At 45.8% G+C, this 10,736-nt stretch overlaps 4 non-coding genes and 1 pseudogene across 4 annotated transcripts; all 5 read left to right on the forward strand.

Annotated features, from left to right (window-relative positions):
• The first annotated feature begins 776 nt into the window (after positions 1–776).
• Positions 777–971, forward strand: LOC130342542 (U2 spliceosomal RNA). The gene has a single exon (XR_008882166.1). It is a non-coding gene; the product is annotated as a U2 spliceosomal RNA (small nuclear RNA).
• Positions 972–3,059: 2,088 nt separating this feature from the next.
• LOC130342550 (U2 spliceosomal RNA) lies at positions 3,060–3,250 on the forward strand. Its single transcript, XR_008882171.1, has one exon. It is a non-coding gene; the product is annotated as a U2 spliceosomal RNA (small nuclear RNA).
• A 2,089-nt stretch (positions 3,251–5,339) lies between these two features.
• LOC130342494 (U2 spliceosomal RNA) lies at positions 5,340–5,499 on the forward strand (annotated as a pseudogene).
• A 691-nt stretch (positions 5,500–6,190) lies between these two features.
• Positions 6,191–6,378, forward strand: LOC130342552 (U2 spliceosomal RNA). Its single transcript, XR_008882173.1, has one exon. It is a non-coding gene; the product is annotated as a U2 spliceosomal RNA (small nuclear RNA).
• A 2,096-nt stretch (positions 6,379–8,474) lies between these two features.
• LOC130342532 (U2 spliceosomal RNA) lies at positions 8,475–8,665 on the forward strand. The gene has a single exon (XR_008882157.1). It is a non-coding gene; the product is annotated as a U2 spliceosomal RNA (small nuclear RNA).
• The last annotated feature ends 2,071 nt before the right edge of the window (positions 8,666–10,736 follow it).

A 10,736-nucleotide genomic window follows, 5' to 3' on the forward strand; every position in this document is an offset into this window, starting at 1 on the left:
TTTGGAGAAATTTGAGTTGATAGAAGAAGAGGTGAGTGTTTTGAAGAATAAACGTTTGTTGATGAAAATGATTGAGAGTAAAGAGGTTGTATGTAATATTAATTCTGTGAGAGGAGCGGATGTGGAAAAAGTTTGGAAGAAAGTGAGGATGGATGGTATGTCTAATAAGCAAAAGGAGATTGTATGGCAAAGTTTGCATGGGGTGTTGCCAGTGAGAGAGTTTCAGAAAGCAAGGGGTTTGGTGAGATGTGATGTGTGTCCTAGGGAGAATTGTAATGGTTTTGAAAGTGTTATTCATCTTTTTTGGAATTGTAAGTATGCTCGTGAGGTTGTGAGAAAACTTGGGCCTTTGTGCAAGGAATTAACAGGTGTGGAATTTTTGTATTATGAAATGATGATGTTTGGATTATGTGTGAGTGGTGGTCAGAATGAAAGAGTGTTGTGGTTATTGTTGTCGTGTATTAAAGAAGTCTTATGGGATGTTCGGAATGTTTATTTGTTTTTGAGAAAGGAAATAAGTGTAAATAATAGTGTGAGGATGGTGTTAGGAAAGCTTTATTTGTGTTATTTGTGGGATGCTAGGAGGGGTGGGATTGATGCGGAGGGTATTTGGAAAACGAAAAAATGGATTCATTCTGTTGATTTATCTTGATGTTTTTCATGTACTTGTAATTTTGTCTGTTTTTGATTATAAATAAAGTTCCCGATGATGAGAGGGTTGTGTGTTACAGAAAGTTTGTAATGCCAGTTTTGAAAGTATTGTTTTGAGTACTTTCATCCCTTATCTGAGGGTTTAAAAAAAAAAAAAAAAAAAAAAATCTGTTCTTATCAGTTTAATATCTGATACGTCCCCTATCTGGGGACCATATATTAAATGGATTTTTGAGAACGGGGGCCGATTTCGAAGCTTGCTTCCGTCGCCCTATGCATTGACCCGATATGGCAGTATCTTCGGGTACAGTGCACCACCCCCTTACAGGGTTAAAAAGAAAGATTCCTACTTTCATTGCTACCTGCTTGCTGGCTAGCCAGCTAGCCAGCCCTGTGGGCCTTGCTGCTGCTGCAGCCAAAAAACAAAAGGTGCTGCTTCTGCTGCTTCTGCTTCTGCTTGTGTCTGGCCGCTGTTGGAGCGTCCAGGCACAGGACTTCTGCTGCTGCTGACTAAATGGCCTCCTTAATTGGATCATTTGAGTAGCCAGCACACCTGTGCAGGTAGGGCATGACATGATAGGCAGCTGCCTTGATAGCGGGTGGGTGCTGAATGTTCCTAATTGACAAAATAAGATTAATGCTTATGAAGAAATATAAAATCTCATCCCTTCCCCAATATCGCGCCACACCCCTACCCCTTAATTCCCTGGTTGAACATGATGGACATATGTCTTTTTTCGACCGTACTAACTATGTAACTATGTAACATAACATGGGGGGGGGGGGGGGGGGGGTCTCCTGGCTGTTCACACAGGTGTGTCATTGCTGTACATTGACCATGCATTGCTTCTGTGGTATTGCAAAGGCAAAGACAAATGCTTCCAGCCATCCATTGCACTAATGGATTGGTCATCAGCTGGCTGTCTATGTCCCGCATCAATATAGACCAAAGTACAGAGGGTTAGGCTATGCTATTGTGCACCTACCTGATGCATCAGAAGGTGCGAGGCCCTTGCTAAATTCTGTGCACAGACTTTGAGATCTATACTTTAGACTGTATCTAAACCTGCTCCAACATGGACTGACATTCTGGCCTACTTTCAGCCGATGCGACTTGTCTGTCGCTGAACAGTCGCTTTTTATGTATTCAGCACCTATGTATAATGTTGTAAAAATGCTCTAGAAGCTAAAGTCGCAGAAATGTCACACATATTTGGCCTGCAACTTTCTGTGCGACAAATTCAGACAGGAAAAATCAGTATAAATCCTTAGAAAATTATCCCCCAGTGTCTCCATCTGCTGGCGGTATTGAATAAGCATTGCTGCACTGATGGGGTATGCATTAGACGAAAAAAAAGAAGAAAAAGAATAATAATACGCCCAGAAAAGAGGCGAAAAGGAGAAAAACGTAAAAAAACGTGAAAAAAAAGTAAGAGGAAGAGAAGGGAAAAAAAGGTGGAAATGGGTTTAAAAGTGATTTCGGCGGAGAAATATATATATATATATATATATATATATATATATATATATATATACGCGCACACACACACATATATATAAACGTATTCTCCGTTGAGATATTGCAGCCGCTGCTGTGTCCAGGCCCAGGAGCCTTAGCACTGTGCTGTGATGTCACTCAATACCACTGACATCACTAGGTGTAAACAACATCTCTCCTTTGCTGTGTATGTGACTATGGAGCTGTTTGGTGATGTCGTCTATTATGGCCTTCATAGAAGCAACAGGAGATTGTTGCATCCATCTAGAACCCTCAGAACTACAGTGCTATGATGTCACTCACTTCCACAGGCCTTGCAGAGTGTAAACAACAACAACCCAGCTTTGTTGTGTATGTAACCATAGGGATTTGTGATGTCACCTAGAACCTTCACAGCAGCGACAGCTTTATGAGGAGCATCAGCACTGCTCTGCCTGAGCAGAACCATCACCGCCATAGGTTGTCAAATAACCCGGGTTTAACCCACACAGGTAAGTCCAATGGGGTGCAGGCATGTCCTCTATGCTTACAGCTTCCCGTGGGTGTTGGTTTGATACCGTTTGGGGACAGCCAAGGAGGCATCTGCAGGCAACAAAGGTAGGTGTGTGCTTGTGTGTGTGTTTCCTATGCAGATCCTAAGCCCAGTGTCACATGCAAGTAGGAGGAGTAAGAAGGGTTCCTGGCAAATCCGGGTTATGGATTGCATTTAAAAAGGCCCCGTGGGAGTGCAATGGGCCCCTGTCTTGCTGCTTAGCAATAATGGTATGGGTTTAGGTTCTGCTGTGTGTACTGGTGGTTGACTGCCCCCCAGCCCAGAGTGTGCATGGAAAATTGTCTGGCAGCCTCCCTGACAGCAAGCAGTGATAGTGCCCATGAAGGGCACCTTGTTGGGCCCGCCCCTTTCACGGTTATCGCTTCTCGGCCTTTTGGCTAAGATCAAGTGTAGTATCTGTTCTTATCAGTTTAATATCTGATACGTCCCCTATCTGGGGACCATATATTAAATGGATTTTTGAGAACGGGGGCCGATTTCGAAGCTTGCTTCCGTCGCCCTATGCATTGACCCGATATGGCAGTATCTTCGGGTACAGTGCACCACCCCCTTACAGGGTTAAAAAGAAAGATTCCTACTTTCATTGCTACCTGCTTGCTGGCTAGCCAGCTCTGTGGGCCTTGCTGCTGCTGCAGCCAAAAAACAAAAGGTGGTGCTGCTGCTGCTTCTGCTGCTTCTGCTTCTGCTTGTGTCTGGCCGCTGTTGGAGCGTCCAGGCACAGGACTTCTGCTGCTGCTGACTAAATGGCCTCCTTAATTGGATCATTTGAGTAGCCAGCACACCTGTGCAGGTAGGGCATGACATGATAGGCAGCTGCCTTGATAGCGGGTGGGTGCTGAATGTTCCTAATTGACAAAATAAGATTAATGCTTATGAAGAAATATAAAATCTCATCCCTTCCCCAATATCGCGCCACACCCCTACCCCTTAATTCCCTGGTTGAACTTGATGGACATATGTCTTTTTTCGACCGTACTAACTATGTAACTATGTAACATAACATGGGGGGGGGGGGGGGGTCTCCTGGCTGTTCACACAGGTGTGTCATTGCTGTACATTGACCATGCATTGCTTCTGTGGTATTGCAAAGGCAAAGACAAATGCTTCCAGCCATCCATTGCACTAATGGATTGGTCATCAGCTGGCTGTCTATGTCCCGCATCAATATAGACCAAAGTACAGAGGGTTAGGCTATGCTATTGTGCACCTACCTGATGCATCAGAAGGTGCGAGGCCCTTGCTAAATTCTGTGCACAGACTTTGAGATCTATACTTTAGACTGTATCTAAACCTGCTCCAACATGGACTGACATTCTGGCCTACTTTCAGCCGATGCGACTTGTCTGTCGCTGAACAGTCGCTTTTTATGTATTCAGCACCTATGTATAATGTTGTAAAAATGCTCTAGAAGCTAAAGTCGCAGAAATGTCACACATATTTGGCCTGCAACTTTCTGTGCGACAAATTCAGACAGGAAAAATCAGTATAAATCCTTAGAAAATTATCCCCCAGTGTCTCCATCTGCTGGCGGTATTGAATAAGCATTGCTGCACTGATGGGGTATGCATTAGACGAAAAAAAAGAAGAAAAAGAAGAATAATACGCCCAGAAAAGAGGCGAAAAGGAGAAAAACGTAAAAAAACGTGAAAAAAAAGTAAGAGGAAGAGAAGGGAAAAAAAGGTGGAAATGGGTTTAAAAGTGATTTCGGCGGAGAAATATATATATATATATATATATATATATATATATATATATATATATATACGCGCACACACACACATATATATAAACGTATTCTCCGTTGAGATATTGCAGCCGCTGCTGTGTCCAGGCCCAGGAGCCTTAGCACTGTGCTGTGATGTCACTCAATACCACTGACATCACTAGGTGTAAACAACATCTCTCCTTTGCTGTGTATGTGACTATGGAGCTGTTTGGTGATGTCGTCTATTATGGCCTTCATAGAAGCAACAGGAGATTGTTGCATCCATCTAGAACCCTCAGAACTACAGTGCTATGATGTCACTCACTTCCACAGGCCTTGCAGAGTGTAAACAACAACAACCCAGCTTTGTTGTGTATGTAACCATAGGGATTTGTGATGTCACCTAGAACCTTCACAGCAGCGACAGCTTTATGAGGAGCATCAGCACTGCTCTGCCTGAGCAGAACCATCACCGCCATAGGTTGTCAAATAACCCGGGTTTAACCCACACAGGTAAGTCCAATGGGGTGCAGGCATGTCCTCTATGCTTACAGCTTCCCGTGGGTGTTGGTTTGATACCGTTTGGGGACAGCCAAGGAGGCATCTGCAGGCAACAAAGGTAGGTGTGTGCTTGTGTGTGTGTTTCCTATGCAGATCCTAAGCCCAGTGTCACATGCAAGTAGGAGGAGTAAGAAGGGTTCCTGGCAAATCCGGGTTATGGATTGCATTTAAAAAGGCCCCGTGGGAGTGCAATGGGCCCCTGTCTTGCTGCTTAGCAATAATGGTATGGGTTTAGGTTCTGCTGTGTGTACTGGTGGTTGACTGCCCCCCAGCCCAGAGTGTGCATGGAAAATTGTCTGGCAGCCTCCCTGACAGCAAGCAGTGATAGTGCCCATGAAGGGCACCTTGTTGGGCCCGCCCCTTTCACGGTTATCGCTTCTCGGCCTTTTGGCTAAGATCAAGTGTAGTATCTGTTCTTATCAGTTTTCATGCTGGTGGGGATGGGTGCTGCATGGAGGATGCAGGTGTACCAGGGCTTTCCGGGGCTGGTTCTGAGGAATCAGCTCGACGGCTGCCCCGATGTGACCTGTTCCCTCCGGGTCTCGCCATGAGGCTGAGAGGGTCTAGAGCCGAGGTACTTTTGTGCCTCGGGGAGTGGTGACCCCGAGGTGCCGAAACTCACTGGGAGAATAGGCTCACTGAGTTGAAGCACGGGCACCATAATCTCTTCACCTTGTGGCACTCACCTCTTGATTCCCGGCCTTCTGGCTAGGATCAGAGAAATTTTTATAGATCCGGCCGGATGTCCGGGCAGTATATCTGCACACATTCACTTATTTATTTCTTTTTTTGTCTCACTGTGTCACTTTTTGCGTGTTGTGTGTTCACAGGATGTCAGGATGCGGTAGCCCTTCTGGGTGTCCCTCCTGGCGGTCTAGGGGAGGTGTGTGTGGCCATTAGGTTCCGCACCTCCCTGCAAACACCCCAGGTACTCCTGCTTTGGCAGGGTACCTACCGTAATCGGCTCTGCGGGCAGATACCTTGGCAAACGCCAAGGGGGATGCCGGGAGCATTTGTGGTCCCCTAGTAGCTTCGGCGAAAAGGGACATCGAACCTGGAACCTCGCAGGTACCTTTTGGTCCGGAGGCGAAGGGTAAGGTTTGTTGGGGGGCCTCTCTCCTATCGGAGAAGGGCTTGCGATAGACCGCATCCTTTGTGCACGTTTTTTTAGTGTAACACGTTTGCACTTTTCTTGCACTTTGGGTGAATCGAAAGCACGTTCCTCGGCTTTAAAAAAAAAAAAAAAAAAAAAAAAAATCTGTTCTTATCAGTTTAATATCTGATACGTCCCCTATCTGGGGACCATATATTAAATGGATTTTTGAGAACGGGGGCCGATTTCGAAGCTTGCTTCCGTCGCCCTATGCATTGACCCGATATGGCAGTATCTTCGGGTACAGTGCACCACCCCCTTACAGGGTTAAAAAGAAAGATTCCTACTTTCATTGCTACCTGCTTGCTGGCTAGCCAGCTAGCCAGCCCTGTGGGCCTTGCTGCTGCTGCAGCCAAAAAACAAAAGGTGGTGCTGCTGCTGCTTCTGCTGCTTCTGCTTCTGCTTGTGTCTGGCCGCTGTTGGAGCGTCCAGGCACAGGACTTCTGCTGCTGCTGACTAAATGGCCTCCTTAATTGGATCATTTGAGTAGCCAGCACACCTGTGCAGGTAGGGCATGACATGATAGGCAGCTGCCTTGATAGCGGGTGGGTGCTGAATGTTCCTAATTGACAAAATAAGATTAATGCTTATGAAGAAATATAAAATCTCATCCCTTCCCCAATATCGCGCCACACCCCTACCCCTTAATTCCCTGGTTGAACTTGATGGACATATGTCTTTTTTCGACCGTACTAACTATGTAACTATGTAACATAACATGGGGGGGGGGGGGGGTCTCCTGGCTGTTCACACAGGTGTGTCATTGCTGTACATTGACCATGCATTGCTTCTGTGGTATTGCAAAGGCAAAGACAAATGCTTCCAGCCATCCATTGCACTAATGGATTGGTCATCAGCTGGCTGTCTATGTCCCGCATCAATATAGACCAAAGTACAGAGGGTTAGGCTATGCTATTGTGCACCTACCTGATGCATCAGAAGGTGCGAGGCCCTTGCTAAATTCTGTGCACAGACTTTGAGATCTATACTTTAGACTGTATCTAAACCTGCTCCAACATGGACTGACATTCTGGCCTACTTTCAGCCGATGCGACTTGTCTGTCGCTGAACAGTCGCTTTTTATGTATTCAGCACCTATGTATAATGTTGTAAAAATGCTCTAGAAGCTAAAGTCGCAGAAATGTCACACATATTTGGCCTGCAACTTTCTGTGCGACAAATTCAGACAGGAAAAATCAGTATAAATCCTTAGAAAATTATCCCCCAGTGTCTCCATCTGCTGGCGGTATTGAATAAGCATTGCTGCACTGATGGGGTATGCATTAGACGAAAAAAAAGAAGAAAAAGAAGAATAATACGCCCAGAAAAGAGGCGAAAAGGAGAAAAACGTAAAAAAACGTGAAAAAAAAGTAAGAGGAAGAGAAGGGAAAAAAAGGTGGAAATGGGTTTAAAAGTGATTTCGGCGGAGAAATATATATATATATATATATATATATATATATATATATATATATATATACGCGCACACACACACATATATATAAACGTATTCTCCGTTGAGATATTGCAGCCGCTGCTGTGTCCAGGCCCAGGAGCCTTAGCACTGTGCTGTGATGTCACTCAATACCACTGACATCACTAGGTGTAAACAACATCTCTCCTTTGCTGTGTATGTGACTATGGAGCTGTTTGGTGATGTCGTCTATTATGGCCTTCATAGAAGCAACAGGAGATTGTTGCATCCATCTAGAACCCTCAGAACTACAGTGCTATGATGTCACTCACTTCCACAGGCCTTGCAGAGTGTAAACAACAACAACCCAGCTTTGTTGTGTATGTAACCATAGGGATTTGTGATGTCACCTAGAACCTTCACAGCAGCGACAGCTTTATGAGGAGCATCAGCACTGCTCTGCCTGAGCAGAACCATCACCGCCATAGGTTGTCAAATAACCCGGGTTTAACCCACACAGGTAAGTCCAATGGGGTGCAGGCATGTCCTCTATGCTTACAGCTTCCCGTGGGTGTTGGTTTGATACCGTTTGGGGACAGCCAAGGAGGCATCTGCAGGCAACAAAGGTAGGTGTGTGCTTGTGTGTGTGTTTCCTATGCAGATCCTAAGCCCAGTGTCACATGCAAGTAGGAGGAGTAAGAAGGGTTCCTGGCAAATCCGGGTTATGGATTGCATTTAAAAAGGCCCCGTGGGAGTGCAATGGGCCCCTGTCTTGCTGCTTAGCAATAATGGTATGGGTTTAGGTTCTGCTGTGTGTACTGGTGGTTGACTGCCCCCCAGCCCAGAGTGTGCATGGAAAATTGTCTGGCAGCCTCCCTGACAGCAAGCAGTGATAGTGCCCATGAAGGGCACCTTGTTGGGCCCGCCCCTTTCACGGTTATCGCTTCTCGGCCTTTTGGCTAAGATCAAGTGTAGTATCTGTTCTTATCAGTTTAATATCTGATACGTCCCCTATCTGGGGACCATATATTAAATGGATTTTTGAGAACGGGGGCCGATTTCGAAGCTTGCTTCCGTCACCCTATGCATTGACCCGATATGGCAGTATCTTCGGGTACAGTGCACCACCCCCTTACAGGGTTAAAAAGAAAGATTCCTACTTTCATTGCTACCTGCTTGCTGGCTAGCCAGCTAGCCAGCCCTGTGGGCCTTGCTGCTGCTGCAGCCAAAAAACAAAAGGTGGTGCTGCTGCTGCTTCTGCTGCTTCTGCTTCTGCTTGTGTCTGGCCGCTGTTGGAGCGTCCAGGCACAGGACTTCTGCTGCTGCTGACTAAATGGCCTCCTTAATTGGATCATTTGAGTAGCCAGCACACCTGTGCAGGTAGGGCATGACATGATAGGCAGCTGCCTTGATAGCGGGTGGGTGCTGAATGTTCCTAATTGACAAAATAAGATTAATGCTTATGAAGAAATATAAAATCTCATCCCTTCCCCAATATCGCGCCACACCCCTACCCCTTAATTCCCTGGTTGAACTTGATGGACATATGTCTTTTTTCGACCGTGCTAACTATGTAACTATGTAACATAACATGGGGGGGGGGGGTCTCCTGGCTGTTCACACAGGTGTGTCATTGCTGTACATTGACCATGCATTGCTTCTGTGGTATTGCAAAGGCAAAGACAAATGCTTCCAGCAATCCATTGCACTAATGGATTGGTCATCAGCTGGCTGTCTATGTCCCGCATCAATATAGACCAAAGTACAGAGGGTTAGGCTATGCTATTGTGCACCTACCTGATGCATCAGAAGGTGCGAGGCCCTTGCTAAATTCTGTGCACAGACTTTGAGATCTATACTTTAGACTGTATCTAAACCTGCTCCAACATGGACTGACATTCTGGCCTACTTTCAGCCGATGCGACTTGTCTGTCGCTGAACAGTCGCTTTTTATGTATTCAGCACCTATGTATAATGTTGTAAAAATGCTCTAGAAGCTAAAGTCGCAGAAATGTCACACATATTTGGCCTGCAACTTTCTGTGCGACAAATTCAGACAGGAAAAATCAGTATAAATCCTTAGAAAATTATCCCCCAGTGTCTCCATCTGCTGGCGGTATTGAATAAGCATTGCTGCACTGATGGGGTATGCATTAGACGAAAAAAAAGAAGAAAAAGAAGAATAATACGCCCAGAAAAGAGGCGAAAAGGAGAAAAACGTAAAAAAACGTGAAAAAAAAGTAAGAGGAAGAGAAGGGAAAAAAAGGTGGAAATGGGTTTAAAAGTGATTTCGGCGGAGAAATATATATATATATATATATATATATACGCGCACACACACACATATATATAAACGTATTCTCCGTTGAGATATTGCAGCCGCTGCTGTGTCCAGGCCCAGGAGCCTTAGCACTGTGCTGTGATGTCACTCAATACCACTGACATCACTAGGTGTAAACAACATCTCTCCTTTGCTGTGTATGTGACTATGGAGCTGTTTGGTGATGTCGTCTATTATGGCCTTCATAGAAGCAACAGGAGATTGTTGCATCCATCTAGAACCCTCAGAACTACAGTGCTATGATGTCACTCACTTCCACAGGCCTTGCAGAGTGTAAACAACAACAACCCAGCTTTGTTGTGTATGTAACCATAGGGATTTGTGATGTCACCTAGAACCTTCACAGCAGCGACAGCTTTATGAGGAGCATCAGCACTGCTCTGCCTGAGCAGAACCATCACCGCCATAGGTTGTCAAATAACCCGGGTTTAACCCACACAGGTAAGTCCAATGGGGTGCAGGCATGTCCTCTATGCTTACAGCTTCCCGTGGGTGTTGGTTTGATACCGTTTGGGGACAGCCAAGGAGGCATCTGCAGGCAACAAAGGTAGGTGTGTGCTTGTGTGTGTGTTTCCTATGCAGATCCTAAGCCCAGTGTCACATGCAAGTAGGAGGAGTAAGAAGGGTTCCTGGCAAATCCGGGTTATGGATTGCATTTAAAAAGGCCCCGTGGGAGTGCAATGGGCCCCTGTCTTGCTGCTTAGCAATAATGGTATGGGTTTAGGTTCTGCTGTGTGTACTGGTGGTTGACTGCCCCCCAGCCCAGAGTGTGCATGGAAAATTGTCTGGCAGCCTCCCTGACAGCAAGCAGTGATAGTGCCCATGAAGGGCACCTTGTTGGGCCCGCCCCTTTCACGGTT

The sequence above is a fragment of the Hyla sarda genome, unplaced genomic scaffold, assembly GCF_029499605.1.
Source record: "Hyla sarda isolate aHylSar1 unplaced genomic scaffold, aHylSar1.hap1 scaffold_651, whole genome shotgun sequence".
NCBI lineage: Eukaryota > Metazoa > Chordata > Amphibia > Anura > Hylidae > Hyla > Hyla sarda.